General features: G+C 49.8%; 1 long non-coding RNA gene across 1 annotated transcript; it reads right to left on the reverse strand.

Moving 5' to 3' along the window:
* Window positions 1–1,339: 1,339 nt before the first annotated feature.
* LOC141726651 (uncharacterized) lies at window positions 1,340–16,395 on the reverse strand. The gene is made up of 3 exons (XR_012577731.1): window positions 15,623–16,395; window positions 3,646–3,766; window positions 1,340–1,974 (listed from the first exon to the last, which is right to left on the reverse strand). It is a non-coding gene; the product is annotated as an uncharacterized LOC141726651 (long non-coding RNA).
* Between the last annotated feature and the right edge of the window lie 1,555 nt (window positions 16,396–17,950).

Below are 17,950 nucleotides of genomic sequence, written 5' to 3' on the forward strand. Positions count from 1 at the left end.
CCGCTCCGACACACGCGCCGCGGCACTGGAGCGCTTTTTCCAGCGGGTGTGCTTTTCCCTCTGCCCCACAGCCGGCAAAAGCTTCAGTTTTAGAAAATAAACAAACTACACCAAAGGATATCAAGACGTTTCTCACCTAAGTGTTAAAAGGGACTTTTGTTCTTCCTAACAGACTTTAGACATCAGAAGCCCAAAATAACTTAGTCGGTAGAACATCAGACTCCAAAACTGTATTTTGAAATATTTAAAAATGTTAAAAATATGTTAAAGTGGTTGTAGAAGTAAAATGTAATAAGTGTATTTTTTGTATTCTTTAAGCCTTGTTTAGATGTGATAAATGTAAATGCAAACACTGAATTCAAAAGAATTCTTCTACAGCTATACCTTAAACAAACTTCTTATGTTTAAGTGCATTAAGTGCATTAAGTATAAAAATGCTGCAGCAAACACGTGAAGAAAGTTGTTTTAGCTTAGTATTTTAGAATTAGGCCTGTGAGTTATAGTAAACACTATATTCTATTTCTATAGTAAGTTTTATTTGTTACTAAGTAGTTTAAGTTAAATTATCTATTAAGTGCCATTAAATATTAAATACTGTTGAGGTTTTGTTAAGTTTTCTGTTAAGATTAAAATTATATCAAGTTATGCAGAATTTAAAGTCAGTTAAGTTTTGTTAGGTAAAAGGTTTTAAGTATTTTAAGTCTGAATACTACTGAGTTTAAGTGATGTTAGATAGATTTATGCTTTTATGATAAGCGTTTATTTTATGACGTGTGTGCAAAGTGTTGTTGTGAACATTAGAGAAACTTTAGTTAAAAAACACAATCAGAATCTGCTGTTTGAGAATAGAAAGCAAACTTTCTTTAGCTTATTTTTGTGGGTTATATTAGCACACCTGAGTTTTGTTTGAGCCTTGTAGCACATAGAATTCTTTTTTGTATTTGGTTTATAGCATGCCTTGTAATTAGTGATAGCCTTTTTGGTTTGTTTTCCTGGCTTAGATCCCTTGTAAGAGAGAAACCTTGCGAGCTGAGAATACTGTTTATAATATAATAGTTGTTAGAATTGCCTATTTTTGTGTTGCAAAGAGTGTGACACAGTTAGCCCATAGAATTTTTTTTTTTTTAAATAAAAACAGGGGAAGTGTTGGGAGTTTGGCTGGCTAAGGATTGGAAAAGTACAAAACCGTGGCTAATTCCAAGTCCTGCACCTGCAAAGATAGCGTGTCCTTGAGGCCTAGCTGTAGTATAATAACAAACAGTGAAAGAGACATGAGAAAAGAGAGATGTAACCCCTAAGGAATGAGGAAGAATTCATGGTATAGTTTAACCAATAGATTGCTTGGCTTACAGAATATTCATAAGCTTATTATTTGCTGTATAAGTGTTAGATACTTTTTTCAATAAACTGGACCTGAAGGACCTGAGGGACCGGGACTGGACCGGACCTGAGGAACCTGTGATGAACCAACTGGTGTCCTGGTCCCCTTCCTTCGACACTACCCCTCATCCCAAAACCTAACATTGCACAAATGGTTGAGGCATGCACACATAAGGCATCCTTACACCATGATGCCAGCCAAGCTAAGGCTTCAAATAGGGGTGTAGTAGAGGTGCTAGTAGACTCCCAAGTTATTCCCTGACATACACATGAAAAAGGACCTGGCTTTAAATGTAGAGAGATGAGACATTTTCAACAGAATTGTAAAATACAGGCTATTACCAGGGACCTTCTAGGTGTCACAACCACTGTCCTCACTGCCCCCTTGTCCACATGCTTGCCAACACCAGCAAAACCGGTGGTCTGCAGGAAACCCCATACAGACGTGGAAAGGCCCCACACGATGACACCAAATGCGAGGCCGTCCCGCCCTACTCACCCGTACATCCTTGAGAACCAGCACAGCGACCTCCTCAGGTCCATTGGGAGAGCTCGAGCACTGCAGAAGCGAACTCGACAGAAGACAGCTCTGCCCTGGAACCCAAAGGCAGCTGGTAAGAGCTTTTTCAATTCCAGTCCACAAAATTTATGTTCACCATATTCCAACAGGCAAATACGGGCCTGAAGAACGGCGCAGAGACATTTTGATTTTAACCAACACCAGGGAAGGGATGGAGACACTCACTATACTACATGATGTAGTCACCTTGACAACTTTGCAGGAGATAACTGTCCAGGCTCTATGCTTAGACCCTCCCCTTTTCATTCAAAAAAGGAACAGATATAGCCAGAGACTACCTCCTACTGGACATGATCACCACACCAGCTGATCCAATGGTGATGTGGGCACAGATTACGGGCTGAAATAGACCTGTTCTAAAGTGTGCTTTGTCGTGTAGAGGGAGAAAAAATGTCTTTCACGATTATTATATACAGGACCTGACATCACAATAATTTCCTGCTCTGATTGGCTAAATGATGGCCCTGGTTCCAACTGCTGGGAAATTTTAGCCATCAGGAGACCCACTACCAGCTTCTGGAATCAAGACACCATGTGCATGGAAGGTCCTGAGGGCACAGTTGCTACAGTAAGATCATTCATCACCTGGGCACCCATACCCTTTGGGGAAGAGACCTCTTGTCCCAGTGGAGGACAAGGCTAGATATCCTATCAACACCTCAGGGTTTCTAGACGGGGCCACTGAGCAGCGTGCCACCCTTCAGTTAACTAGGAAGACCAACGACCCCATATGGGTGGATCAGTGGCCCCTCCCAGGCAGATAGTTAAAGGCCCTGCAGTCCCTCGTGCAGGAGCAGCTTTCTGTGGGCCACATTGTACCATCTACTAGCCCCTGGAATGCGCCTGTCCTTGTCATACAAAAGCCTGGCAAAGACAAGAAGTGGCTCCTGCAGGACCTTAGGAAAATCAATGAGGTCATCAAGGACATGGGTCCCCTCCAGCTCAGTCTGCCCTCAGCCTCCATGATACCCCAAGATTGATAGATGGTTGTTATAGAACTAAATGACTGCATTTTTGACGCCCTCTTGCGTCCTAATGACAGATCCGTTTTGCCTTTTACATCCCTAAACCGACAAGCACCTTTACAGAGGTATCAGTGGACGGTATTTCCTCAAGGAATGAAGAAGAGCCCTGCTATTTGTCAATGACTTGGAGCCCAAATTCCCTCACCCATGCCGAAAAGATATCCTAATGGTGTCATTTTTCATTACATGGGCGAAACATTCGTTTGAGCGGAGGCTCAAAACATTTTGGACGTTGAAGTACAAGATGTCATCACGGCGGCATAGGAGAAACGTTTTGATATTGCAGAAGATACATTCCTAAAGACAGTCCCCTGGAAGTACCTCAGTCTAAAAACCACAGAGAGACCCCTCTCACCCCCAACACTGCACCTCAAGGACAGCCCAAAGACTTTGCGAGAACTACACCAACGCTGTGGAAGCAGTTTTGTTGTCGTGGCATGGGAAGCCATGAAGGTGCCTCTGAATGTGCACTCAGGACACTTCCACTGCCATCCCAAAGGGAACACAAAGGACAGGCCTCTGCTTTCAGCACTGCTGAGCTCCTCACCCAGCAATGGAGTCTCAGGAAGAGGCAGGAATTGAGTGCACTAGGGAACCTGGCCTCTAATAAAAGGCATGAATCCCACAGCCCACATAACCCAGAGCCTTGCATGTCTGTACCTTTTCCTCCTTCTCTCTCCTCTTGTGTCACTTTTCCCATTTTCTCTGTCTGGGAGCTTGGCTTCTCTCTCTCCTGTCTGCAGGTTCAGCCGCATGTGTGACCCTGCAGGAACAGCCTGACCTGCAAGCAAAGTTACATTGTTTCAGAGCGCTGCAGGGCTCCAGCTTGGGGAGGAACTGGGAGCTGGAGACACATGCTCCTCCTTGGGAGAAGCTCCTCCCCATCCCACACAGTGAGGAGTGGGATATCCACCACTGATCCCTCCCATCCAGCAGCACCCCTAAAGTGCTGCTTTTCCCTCCCAGAAATGCCACCCTGAGCTACCAAAGGTGTCCCCATGCTGCCAGGCTGGCTCTGATCCACAGTAGCCCAGCTCTGATCCACCCTGAGCCCAGCAGACACTGGTTCCTTCCTCCCTTCTGGCCCAGATCTTAGCAGAGCACTAAAACTCCACACCAGGAGTGGATTTGGAGGCTACATGGAGAAAGGGGAATTGTTGTTGATTGGGGCAGACAGAATAAAATGCAGCTTCCAAAGAGAAATCAAAGCATCCCACAGGGTACAGCCAGGTACGCTGCACATCAAGGCTGTGTTGGTGTGGAAACACTGTATTAAAAGGAATTTAGGATCACTACTATCTGCCAACAAAAATACACAGAATACATTAGGCTTCTGTTTTAAGTGCAGAAAAGATAGGAAATTCAGAGTGGTTTTCATCAGTTCACCACAAACACATCTCAATGGCCAGCCCAGCACTGGGGTGAAGGGGAGGCAATATTTGGTTGCTACCTCTTTATGGCCTTTCTTCTTCTCCTAATGCAGGAATTTTGCCTGCCCAGGACAGTGAGTCTGCAGGTGAACAGCCACAGAGCTGCTCATAGATGGACAGACGGACCAAAGCTCCTCACCCTCCTCCCTTATGAGGAGGATTCCTTATTTAGCCTTTCCTATCTCTCTTCCTTTTACCTAAAAAGATACCTGGGATAGAGTAACAGCTTGCAGGAGCCAGGGAGCATCTCCTACCAAAGGGAAGTGAAGGCAAGGGTAATTATTTTATAGAATAAATACATGTACTCACAGATAAAAACTCTGGTCTTGGGAACAAATGGATCGATCCCTCCCTGTTCAAGACCAAAGAGACATTTCCCTGATCAACGGACCTGGTCCTTCCTGTGTAGGACTGGGATGTTTGTCACAATTCAGACAGAAACATTTCAAAGTCTGTAGTCATCCAATAGGTATAAATGCATTTGGAAAGTGCAGGAAAATCCATCTTGGAGGATTTCCTACTAAAACAAGGTTTGCATTTCTGGAAGACTCTCTTTCTCGCCATCAGTCCTGTCCATTGGAAGTTGCATTGGTTGGATATGTGAGAGGACAGGTGTGATATCTCCCCATTTTAGGGGAGAATAGGCTACATGTGCCTCCTCCACACTTGGATTGCTTTCCATGGACAGATCCCAAACTCCTCCTGCTCCTTAAATTTGTGATACACAGGACCTTTAATCTCTGTCTATTTATGGGAGCATCCTCCCACGCTGAGAAGTTTGGCTCTGCAGGAATATGGTGCCATCACCAATCTGTGCCCCTTGCTGGTGGTGGAGTGCTGGTCAGAAAGGAGTTTGTAGGATCTCCATGAAAAGGGCAACATCACATCTCCTGTCCCTGGCTCGGGCAACACCCGGACAGGGTTCTGCCAGCAAGGAAAACACGGCCAATGCCAAACCTGCTCTAGTGGGAGACGTCCCTGCCCACGGCAGGGAGGTGGAACAAGGTCAGCTGTGAGGTCCCTTCCAGGCCAGGCTCTGTAGGATGAAATGCCATCGCGAGCTGAACGGGAGGCGGGAGGATGATCCCCTCCTCCGCAGACACCGCCGGGGCCCGGCTGCCTCCCCCCAAAGCCCAAAGCTTTCCTGACTGTGCCACCAGCACTGGGCAGGCCAGGTCACAGCCCCAGCAGTGGCTGTGGCGGCTCTGGGATGTCACACAGCCGGGAATGGCCCCTGACAGGGAGCACAGCACAGCTCCAGCTGCATCCTGCCAGGGGAGAGGAAGGAGGGGGATGGAATCCCATCGAGGGAATCACCCAAAGGGAAAGCACAGGAGCAGGCTCCAGAAGGGTGGGGGGGCTGGGGGGCCCAGCCCTCTATTCTCAGTGTGAGAAATGCTACTCACTTCCAAAAAATTTAAAAGGTTTATTAAAACCTTATCAAAAATACAACAGAAGACTGAATAGAGAAAATATGATGTGGGAATTCCGCACATCGTTCCTGATGTCCAGAATTGCTGAGACAACCCTTGGGGGGGCTCGGAAGTCCTGGAACGTTGCCAGAAGTGCTTGGTGGCTAGACTTTGATCTTGCACAGGATGCCGCACCTCTATGAGCATGAGAGGATCATACGGGGATAAGTGGTGAAGAGATAGATTACTTATAGAGTGAAAACACAGGTTTTAGAATCTCGGTACAGGGGGGTTCTAGGAGACAAGATGGAGGAATTAGGGCGTATCCTGTCCTTCTTCTTCTTCTTCTTGTCATCTATCTTTGATGGTGATGGTGGCACTTTGAGACTGGTTCTTACTGAATGTGCACTTGTCAATAAGAGTGAAAGGTATTGGGAGGAAAAGGTAAATATCTTACATGTAGTTATTGGTATAAAAATAAGCGGCCGCCTCAAGGGAGGTCAGTGTGCCCATGGCTGACTTGCTGTGCAGACCTCTGTCAGGCCGGGAGACAACATTGTAGATAGGAATTAATAAACAACACTGAAGAACTGAAAAACCTGAAGACTCCTTTGATCCTTTGGAGCGCTGGCTGCCTCAAGGCCATCCAGAGCCTTACCAGGCCATTTCAACAGCTGACACAGGACAATTGGCGTCTCTGGGTGGGCTACTCCCACCAAGGGGGGGTATTAGCCCTGATGAGCCGAGAGGGCAGCTCCCGACTTGGATGAATTCCTGGGAGAGCACTAATAACTCCTTGGGAGAGAAGCCAGAAAACGGCCGAGAGAGTCTGAAAAAAGCAGCAGCCACTGAGAACATCATCTCTCAGCTTCTGCCGAAGAAGGTTCGTAGCAGAACAGCCTGGATCGGAACCAGAAAGACACTTCTGGATCCATCTCCTGTGACCTGCTGGACGGAGATCGGGAGCCTTCGGACTGCTCTGATGACAGAGATTCGGTGAGAAGGTCAAAAATTAAGAACATGGGGGGCACACTCTCCCAAGAACAGCTCGGAATTTTGTCCGCCTTACAAGGCGTGGCAGACACACATACAGTAGGGATCCCAAAGAAGGAGCTGAAAGAGCTTCTGTTGTGGGTAAGACTCAATTACCCGTTTTCAGAGATGTGTCTGCTGTTTGAAGTGGGGTTTTGGCAAGAAATTAATAGATCACACATCTTTATCTTTTAGCCACGAAGAAAGACGAGACAGCCTTGAAATTGCTGTCTCCGGCAAGAATTATGTTAGAAGGTATTTCAGTGCCGTCAAAAAGACTGGAAAGGCAACAAGCTGTTGCAGGTCCCTCAGAGGCAGTGGGAGAAGAGCAAGGCTCGAGACAGAGCTTGGCTCTGGCCTCAGCTAGCCAGGGGGAAAAAGCTCTTGAGGAACGGGAGCAGGAAGCAATATCATTGCCTCCAATCCCACCACCCAGAAAGCCGAAGAGATCCCTAAAACGCCCTGAAACCCCAGAGAGTACAGGGGTTTCAGGCTTCGACTCAGGCGATACCATCCTACTCCCAGAAGAGTCGAGGTTTTCTCCTCATGAGCCAAAGGGAGAAGGGACGGGAAAAGCGGCGCAGTCGGAAGGGGGGATCCGAGTGGGAGAGAAGGGGTCGGGGGAAGCGCATCCTCGCGGCGAGCACAGCGGTGCGGCAGCGGTGCAGGGTGGCAGGGGGAGCGCGCGTGAGGAGGTGATGGGAGACACGGGTTCTGGTGCGGCTTTTGCGAGCACAGGGCCGGGAGCAGCAGCTGCCTCAGCCGGCATGGTGCCACAAACACGTGCGAGGGGCAAGGCTCGCAGAGCCTCTGGGGAGGGGTCTCAGACCGACGCAGCAGCGTCAGACACGGGCAGTGAATTGGGAGAGGCTGCACAGCCACAATCGGCCACCCTAGGGAGACGCAGGGGACGCGCGGTTGTGACGTCAGACCCGCAAGTCGGGACACGGAGATCGGCTCGAATCGTGGAGCGGGCCCGGGTGCCGGCGGGGGGCGGGCTGCGTGCACCGGTGGGAGGAGTGGATACTGCGTCTGAGGAGGAGGAGAGAGAGTCAGGGACAGATCGTAGGGAGGAGACTTCAGAGGCGAAACAGGAGGGAGAGAGTGACCTCAGCTCGGGAGAGACGGGGGGCGGTTCCGAAAGCATGCATGCGCAGAAAGCAGAGTGTGGTCGGGGCCGGGTCTGTTCCCCTGTTATGTCTCGGGCGAGGAGGGGCCGTGCTCGGAGTTCCACATCATAGGGCTCCACCCCCTCTCCAGTCCTAGTGCCTTCAGTCCAAGCCCTTGGGGCACAAGCCTCTTCCCTCCAAGGGAGACGTTTACGTTTTCAAGCTCCATTGTCACCTGAATCAAAAGCCATGCAGACTCGGTCTCAAACAAGATCGCAGGCACGGCAGTCTACCGAACGAGGGGCAGTCGAGTTCATGCCGTCATCAAAGCTGTTCAGTCCGATGACAGTGCCATCTCGTGGGGGGATGACCGAAGTGCCCGACATGCCGGATCTGTTCGGGGGAGCCACAGCGCCGTCTGGTGGTGAGACTGCAACAACACAGGGATTTTTTCCAACAACATATAAAAAGAAAAGTACTTTTAAGAAAACAATGACAACGCAGCAAAGGGATTATCCTTCGACTTCGGGATTTTGCGAAGACTAAGAGAATTTAGATGAAGCACAGCAACAAGGAGAGGACATCATACAGATCACAGCATCGGAAGGTGTTCCGGCGTGGATGCTGTCGGCAGCAGAAGCGGCAAAAAGCTTCTTGCATTCTTTTGATACAGCCAAAAAGATATATCAACAGGATCCTCAAGTTTCCTTTTCGGATTTTGGAGCAAGGCCAAAAACCTCAAAGCAAAGAATGTGGTACAACGAATCACCGATGACCTCCACAACTCCAGTGTTCATGCAGTTACCGATGGAGTTTCCAGAGGAGGAATTTCAACAGCCAGTGAAGACGATGGACTGGAAGCGCATCAGAAAAGCGTTGGCAAAGGACAAGCATTTATTTCTGGGTTCAGGAGATTTGACAATTCCGGTGACGTACGACCCCCAGGGACAAAATCTGAGATGGGAAAGGATTGGTCACGAAACACTCAAAGATTTAAGGAAGGCGGCTCAAACTTTTGGGCTGGGTTCACAATATTTCAAACAACTATTAAGGGGGACATTCACCATGTACGACCTTACGCCATATGATATTTGAAGCATTGTGGCAATGATTCTCACTGACACACAGAGTCTCATCTGGGAAAAAAGATGGAGAAAGTATCTTTCAGAGTTGCGAAATAGATATCAAGGTGGGCCAAACGCAAATCTCACAGAAGCACAGTTAGCAGGAGAGCCTCCGGATGACAACCCAGTGGAACAAGGAGTGCGGCTTCCATGAAGAGTGTTAAATGACATCAAAGAGGCAGCGCGAATGGCAATCATGCAGATTACGCCAGTAGGAACTCAGGATGTTCCGTTCTCTTGCATCAGGCAAGGTCCTGCAGATTCATTCCTGCCGTTCATCGATCGACTCACGCAAGCCGTGGATCGACAGGCGATGATTGAGGAAGCAAAGAGGCCTCTCTTGGAGAGCTTGGCTTTCGGCAATGCCAACCTGGATTGTCAACGGGTCATTAGTGCCATGCCAGGATGGCCATCCTGTAGCAGATAGGGCCTGGCGTTCGGAAGATCTCGTGATGTTACGGGAAGACAGGGCCCCTGCCCCCTTAGATAAGAAAATTAACATAGGAATGTAGCCCCCTGAACCAAATTCCAGTAACTTTCCACTTGCCCAGCAACTTTCCATCCCTACTAACCATAGATGGTAAAGACAGACCCTCACCTGACGTAGAAGCCCCCTAGACTATAAAACCCCACGGGAAGAGAGAATAAAGGCCTTTGATCCTCTACCACATTGGTGTCCGCGTGTTTCTTAGGCCCGAGCGACCCTGGGGAAGAGGGTCGCCGTGCTGTTTCCTGAAACCAGGCCGCCTGCCTTGTATCAGAAGGCAACATCTGGTGCCGAAAACCCGGGAAGCCGATCAGCGCCCGGGGAACGGGAATTCGCCTGGACGGGAAGCAGCAGCTGCCAGCGGCGGGTTCCGACTGCAGCGTGGGGGACGCCCCGGACCAGCAAGGAACATGGAATCCCATGCAAAGGTCGTATCAGATATGCATGCACAGTTTGGGATAGAATGTAAAATTAAGGATTTATCTCTCGCATTGCCGAGACTCATTAAGCTTGGGGCTATAGAAAGCCCCACAGATATCCTCCATCCGGAGGTTTGGGACGATTGCACAAAGGTCCTGGCCGAAGACACTATGTTGTCCGGCTCAGGGAAAGCCCTAAAATCCTGGGGCAAAGTTCTCCAGGCTTTACAGAAAGCTCGACAAGAGCAGGAAGCCTGGAAAGCCGCACAAACCTGCTTGCTAGCCCCTCCACAGCCCGGGGTAGGTGCGGCGACACAGACTGCGGAGATTCTTGACCAGGCGGTCTCGCGGGGGGGACGCGGTCGGTGGAAACCCCCCAGAGAGCGGGCTCGCCATCGGGGAGGGGAGGACACGCACGGGCGTTCTGGCGGGGGTTGGCGGAGGAGGCGCGGAACGCAGCCGACCCCGCCGGGAGCGGCGCCGGGAGCGGCGGGGACTCCCCGCCGCCGTATGGGTTTGAAGATGGCGCCGAAACACATGGTGAGGGCAGAAGTAAGGAGACGGGAGGCGAAAATGCAGTCAGCGCGCTCCAGAACGCACACGCGGGAGAGCGGGGAGAAGGGGCGGCCCCTGCGGTACGGCGTGAGACCAATCAAAGCGCTCTATTCAAATTAGGTCCTTATAGGGCAAGAACCTCCCCCAGCAGGAGGCGGGGGGACCCCAGGCGGAGGTAACGGCCCGACCCCGGCAGGAGGGGGTGGGGTTGGAGCCCGGGAAAAAGGCAGAGCAGCCCGGAAGTGCGGACTCACTCTGTTTCCGGCTCTGACTCTGACTCGGTCTGGGACGAGGGGGAGTCAGGGAGTTCGGATTCAGAGAGTTTGGATCCGGATTCTAGCTTTAACAGAGGGAGATCAGCGGCATACAAGGTTTCTAGTCGCAGAGCTCCCGCGTGGGTGAAGGGGTCATTAGAGAAAGACCGGACTCCGCTTACGGATTGGCGGAAAATAAAGATGTTTTGCGCGGAGTGGAGCCCGTCTGCTAACCTGGTGCTCCCAGTCCGCGTGAGGGGAACAGGTGATAACCAACAAAGGACTTACTCCCCTGTAAACCCAAAGGAAATCCAGGCAATAATCAAAGCGATTGCAGACAAGGGAATTAATTCTGCCATGGTTACCACACTCATTGATGGCGTTTTCGGAGGGGATGATATGTTGCCTTTTGATATTAAACAGACGTGAAGAATGATTTTTGATGGCGCGGGGATGATAGTTTTTAAACAGGAGTGGGAAGATCAATGCACAAAGGAGCTGGCCCAAGTGACAGGACCTAACCATCCACTGCATGGCTCCAGCATACAAAGACTCATGGGCAGAGACCCCACTATGATCACCCCCCAGGCGCAGGCTGAGGGCTTGCGGGCTCATGAGGTTATGACAACCACCCGTGCTGCCCGGGAAGCTATCCGTGCAGCGGCTAAAGTAGTAGCCAGTCCATCCCCATGGTCAACTATCAAACAGACTGAGAGTGAGAGCTTCACTCAGTTTGTGGACAGGCTTCAGGCAGCATTGGACTCCTCCTCGTTGCCGTCGGAGGCTAAGGGTCCCGTGCTGGCAGACTGCCTGCGCCAGCAGTGTAACTCAGCCATCAAGGACATTTAAAGGTCACTGCCACCTGGTTCTAATACAGCAACCATGATTAAGCACGTTGCAAAGGAAGAGCATCTGGCCCCCATCCAAGCAGCAGTTCACACTGCAATAACCAGTGTGATAGCATGCCTTAAGTGTGGCCAGGCAGGCCACCTGGCAGTGAACTGCCCCCAGCCAAGGCCCCTATCAGCAGCTCCTCCGCCACGCCAAGAGGGACTTAAGGGACTGTGCTGGGCATGCGGGAAGAAGGGGCACTTGGCTAAGGAATGCAGATCCAGGCTTCAGGGAAACGGGAGGGGGGGCGGCGCAGCTGGGCCGTGTCCAGCCCCCTCCCACCTGGAATATGCAGCGGCCCAGCTCCAGCAACCCCCAGTGGGGCAGGGGACCTTCATATCCTATCCCCCCACAGGGAGTAGCCAATTTTGCATCCCTGCCTACAGTGCAATGGCAAAGCTATGCAGCACCCTCAGCACCCTCGCACCCCCCACTGCCACAACCTGCGCCGGTGGTACAGAGCCAGCAGGAGACGCCCCAGAGCGGGATCCCTGGGTGGCCCTGGCTATGAAAATAGGGAGGGAACCCTTGATGGTGTGGGGAACATGCCGGCTTTATGGCAGTCAGGATTCCCATGTCATAGGGTTACAGTTCTGGGCGGACACGGGTTCAGACTGCACGATTATTCCCCAAGCACATTGGCCCAGACATTGGCAATTCAAAGAAGTCCCTCCAGTGAATGGAGTGGGAGGGCAGTCTCGGGCATGGAAAAGCACCCAGCTGGTGGCTATAACACTCCACACGAAAAAGGGACCAGAACAGACAGTTGCGATCCACCCATACATACTGCAAAATTCTCCACCCCTGTTAGGAAGGGACATTCTTTCCATGCTAGGATTCCGGATTACAAATTTATCCTAAGGGCCACTGCTGTACACCCTCCGCTGCCGATCAAATTGACCTGGAAATCATCAGACCCCGTATGGGTTGAGCAGTGGCACCTGACAGAGCCTCGAGCGGCAGCCTTACTGGAACTGGTCGACCGCGAGCTGCAAAAGGGTCACATAGAACCCTCCATCAGCCTCTGGAACACCCCTGTATTCGTGATCCCCAAAAGTTCCGGAGAAGGCTATCGTCTCATCCACGACCTGAGAGAGGACATGCTCATAGGACGTCCTCGTGACACGTACATGCCCTTCCCAGAGGAAAGTGACAGACCACCAAGCCGCTTGGCAGCGCCCGAGAGACCCGCACGGGTGAGACCCAAGCATCAACGGTGTTTCTGTGTTATTTTGCTGTTGGGGCTTGTTGCCAGAGGACAAGCCAGCCCAGATCACTACCCCCACCGGCCTTTCAGGTGGGTCATGCGTCACCTTAGTAGTGACAGGTGCTCATGGAAGTCACCACATCAAATGCCCCATCCTTCGTGCTCCGCATCACCGACCTGTTTCCAGGACAACCAAAGGTAGACCCCAATTCCCCACATGCCACACACATGTACCTATCCTACTGGTGCCCAGCTTCAAACCCAGGAAAAAGCTACTGCAATCACCCAGGGTGGGGATATTGTGGGCACTGGGGCTGCGAAACCATTGTTACAGATGCCAACCGTCGGGGCCTGGGTGGGATCCACAAGAGCCCGACAAATTCTTACAGTTCGCCTGGGCACCCAGCGGCTGCAAAACACCCGTTTTCCTCCAGGGAAACTTTTATCGCAATCACCATAAAATCCCAAAAATTCGAAAATGCACTAGCTATAACATGACAGTCTTGCAGCCACATCACCCCAGTTGGGCCATAGGCCGAACGTGGACAGTTGTCCTTCAAGGGTCAAAAGAGAGAGTAAATGTGCGAATTATCAGGCTCCAACCGTCGACGCCCCGAGCGGTCGGACCAAACAAAGTGATTAAAAGCGTGCCGAAAGGGAAAAACGCAACCTACCCTAAAACCCTACCCACTAGAGTTAGCAAAGTCCCAACCGGCCATGCGGAAGTCTTTCAGACAGACCGCGCCGCCAGGTCGGACTCAGACCCAATCCTTCGTATGTTAGAAGCTACCTTTATATCCCTGAATGAATCCAACCCTAACCTAACCAAATCCTGCTGGCTTTGCTACGATGTCAAACCTCCCTTTTATGAAGGAATCGCTTTAAACACTCCCGTCAGTTACTCCACAGCCGATGCCCCTCACCAGTGCAGATGGGAAACCCCTCGCAAAGGAATCACCCTGAGTCAAGTCACAGGCCAGGGCAGATGCTTTGGCAATGCAACATTAGCTAGGCAGAGAGGCAACGTCTGCACCAAAGTTGTCAAGCCCAACAGGAAAAACAATAAGTGGGTAGTCCCATCCGCACCTGGGATGTGGGTTTGCCAGCGATCTGGAGTGAGTCCCTGTGTGTCCCTTGCCAAATTTGATGACTCTAACGACTTTTGTGTCCAAGTTCTGATTGTTCCTAGGGTCCTGTACCACTCAGACGAAGAAGTGTACCACCTTTTTGAGGAACCCAGCCGGCTCCACAAAAGAGAAATAATAAAAGGTATAACTATCGCAATGCTGCTCGGTTTAGGAGCGGCAGGAACGGCAACGGGTGTCTCAGCCCTAGCGACCCAGAACCAAGGGCTGTCCCAGCTGCAAATGACCATCGATGAGGACGTGCAAAGGATCGAGAAATCCATCTCCTTCCTGGAGAAGTCAGTCTCCTCTCTCTCAGAAGTGGTCTTGCAGAACAGGCGAGGTCTGGACCTCCTGTTCATGCAGCAAGGGGGCCTGTGTGCCGCCTTGAGAGAGGAGTGCTGCTTCTATGCAGACCACACAGGAGTCGTAAGAGACTCCATGGCAGAACTCAGAAACAGACTGGCTCAGAGGCAGAAGCACAGGGAAGCCCAACAGGGCTGGTTTGAGTCCTGGTTCAATCAATCACCATGGCTAACTCACTCTGATTTCTAGACTAATAGGTCCAGTGGCATTGCTGCTTCTGGTGGTTACCTTCGGACCTTGCCTGCTGAACAAGCTGGTCTCATTTGTTCAGGCCCGCCTGGAACGGGCCAACATCCTGTTCATCGGCCGGCGAATCCAACCAGGGAACACTGCCAGCCACAAGTCCTAACCTTGACTGGAGAAAACTTATTCAGATTTACCAAACCCCCTTTTCCTTATCGAACTACAACCTTATACCTCATTTCAGTATATGACTACCTCATTCATTTGTGAAAAAGGGGGGGGAGATGTAGCAGGTAGGGCCTGGCGTTCAGAAGATCTCGTGATGCTACGGGAAGACAGGGCCCCTGCCCCCTTAGATAAGAAAATTAACATAGGAATGTAGTCCCCTGAACCAAATTCCAGTAACTTTCCACTTGCCCAGCAACTTTCCATCCCTACTAACCATAGATGGTAAAGACAGACCCTCACCTGACGTAGAAGCCCCTAGACTATAAAACCCCACGGGAAGAGAGAATAAAGGCCTTTGATCCTCCACCACATTGGTGTCCGCGTGTTTCTTAGGCCCAAGCGACCCTGGGGAAGAGGGTCGCCGTGCTGTTTCCTGAAACCAGGCCGCCTGCCTTGTATCAGAAGGCAACACCATCCTTGGCAGAGATGGTGGAGGCATGCAGCAAGGTGGGGACACCTCAGCATGTCACATCGATTGTGAAGAACGAGTTAAGAGAGGAATGGGAAGAACAGATAAAGGGACACTCAGAGAGACAATCGGAAGACAAGGCATTGGAAAGGATGCTGGAAAAAATACTTCATCAACAGAACGAGAACACAAACAAAGTTCTTGCAACAATGCAGAAGAAGAGCAATCCCCCAGGAGGACAGTGTTACAAATGTGGGGCGTCTGGACACATGAAAAAGAATTGTCCACAGACACATACACCAGCGCAAAAAGCGGAAAGGCCAATTTGTGCGCGGTGCAGAAGAGGAAGACACTCTGTAAAAGAATGTTATTCTCAGTCAGACGTGGAAGGAAATCCTTTATATTACCTCTGAAGAAAGACTATTTTGATTGGGCGATGCAACAATCGAAAGACTTGTTAATCGCATTGTTAGCTTCTCCAGGAACTTGCACAATCCATTTTCCACAGCATAGAATACTGCAATCACAAATATGTTACAGAGCAAAACCAAGAAGAGGTGAAGAACCTTTGGACGGGATCACAGTGTTCACTGATGGCTCAGGGAAAACACACAAGTCGGTGATCACGTGGAGAAACTCAACGACGGAGGATTGGGATTCAGATGTAAAGACGGTCCAGGGCTCTCCACAAATCGTGGAGTTGGCAGCTGTTGTCCGAGCGTTTCAGTTGTTCGAACAACCTCTCAATCTGGTCACAGATTCCGCATATGTTGCGGGTGTGGTCAAAGATTGGAAGGTTTGCTCTTGAAAGAAGTCAGTAATGAGGTTTTATACTCATATCTGGCGAGCTTGAAAGTGTTGCTAGAGAGCAGGGAAAGAGAATATTTTATCACAAGCATTAGAGCGCACACAACGCTTCCGGGGTTTCTAGCGGAAGGGAGTGCTTGGGCGGACAGGTTGACAATGCCCATTTCGCAAACACTTCCAGACATTTTTGAGCAGGCAAGATTGAGTCACACGTTCTTTCATCAGAATGCACAGGCGCTGATGGAATCTTTTCGCCTCACAAAGAGTTAGGCGAGGGAGATCATTAGTGCTTGTCCAGACTGTCAGCTTGTGCAGCCACCTTCTTCTACAGGAGCAGTCAACCCACGGGGACTGCAAAGTCTTCAATTGTGGCAAGCTGATGTCATGAAGTATCCATCTTTTGGGAGGCTCAAAAATGTTCATGTTTCAGTAGATACATTCTCAGGTGTAGTCTTTGCTTCAGCACATGCAGGGGAAACAGCAGACCATGCTTGTCGACATTTTCTGCAAGCATTCGCATCATTAGGTGTGCCTCAGGAGATAAAAACAGACAATGGTCCAACATATACAGGCAGGGTGCTTGACAGATTCCTGAAAAGATGGGGCGTCAAACATACGTTTGGTATTCCACATTCACCCACAGTTCAGGCAATCATTGAAAGAACACATCACACCCTGAAGTCCCTTCTGGACAGACAAAGAAGGGGTGAACCAGAGGCAACACCTCACATGAAATTAAATAAGCCGTTGTATGTGTTGAATTTCCTAAATAGTTCGTCCTCAGAACCTAATCCACCAATCATGAGGCAGTTTTTGAACAGCACACAGGCAAAGCTCAGAGAAAATCCTTTAGTTTTGATCAGAAACCCAGAGACAGGACAAATAGAGGGCCCTTTCAAACTAATCACTTGAGGCAAGGGTTTTGCTTGTGTTTCCACAGATCGAGGTCTGAAGTGGGTTTCAGCGCGACACGTGAAGCCATTTCGAACGCAAGAGCAGGAGAACACTGATCCGAGAAACAAAGAGACGAGTACTCTGACACAAAGTCGAGGCGCAGACTGCAGAAGACGACTCAGAAGAGAAATAAAAGAACTAAAGACTTTGGGGATTTTTCCTTTGGGGTCTTGAATGAAAACATAACAATGATTTCGCACGAGAGTGAAGTCATGAGCTTCACAATGCTCATGTGCATCATTCTTTCATTCATTGCAATAAGCAATGGGGCAAATTTACCCACTGATCAACCAAAACAAAATGTGTGGGAGGCTTTAGCTCAAGCAGCGAATTTGGATAGTATTTGTTTAATACATTTGAGGCCAGGGAGACCATTTTTAGCATGCATGGTTGGATTGCCAGTGGACGAATGGCGAATTCCAGGACACTCCGCAGTTAACATCTCGCAGGTCATTAAAGATCCTGTAAAGAAGTGGTGTGCTTGGACACATCTTCTTCCTTTGGCTTCTGCAGAACTTCAGGAATTGGAGATTTTTGGGTCCATGACAATGGAACTCTGCATGCAGTTTGAAACTCCAAATGTCACAAAGACAAACAAAACTATTGATGTAACTCCCAATCATGAATTCTATAAAAACGCATCAGCTTGCTGTAAATACAGAAGGAAAACTGCCAAAGGATCAATCCAAGTCCCAGTGCAATTGCCACGGGGTTTGTTTCTAATTTGTGGGGACAGAATTTGGCACGGCATTCCTGCTAATGCCAGGGGAGGTCCATGCTGCATTGGGAAAATTTCAATGTTGTCGCCAGATTTGAAATTGCTAAGAGAGAAAAAACACAAAGAAAAAAGATTATTACAACATTATGCGGCAGATTGCAACGACAGAATATATACTTGGGACAAGGCAAGAAGAATTGCTACAGCAATCTTCTCACCTCAAACAGCATCGGGGGTGGCCTTGACACAACTCAAC

The sequence above is a fragment of the Zonotrichia albicollis genome, chromosome 37, assembly GCF_047830755.1.
Source record: "Zonotrichia albicollis isolate bZonAlb1 chromosome 37, bZonAlb1.hap1, whole genome shotgun sequence".
Taxonomy (NCBI): Eukaryota; Metazoa; Chordata; class Aves; order Passeriformes; family Passerellidae; genus Zonotrichia; species Zonotrichia albicollis.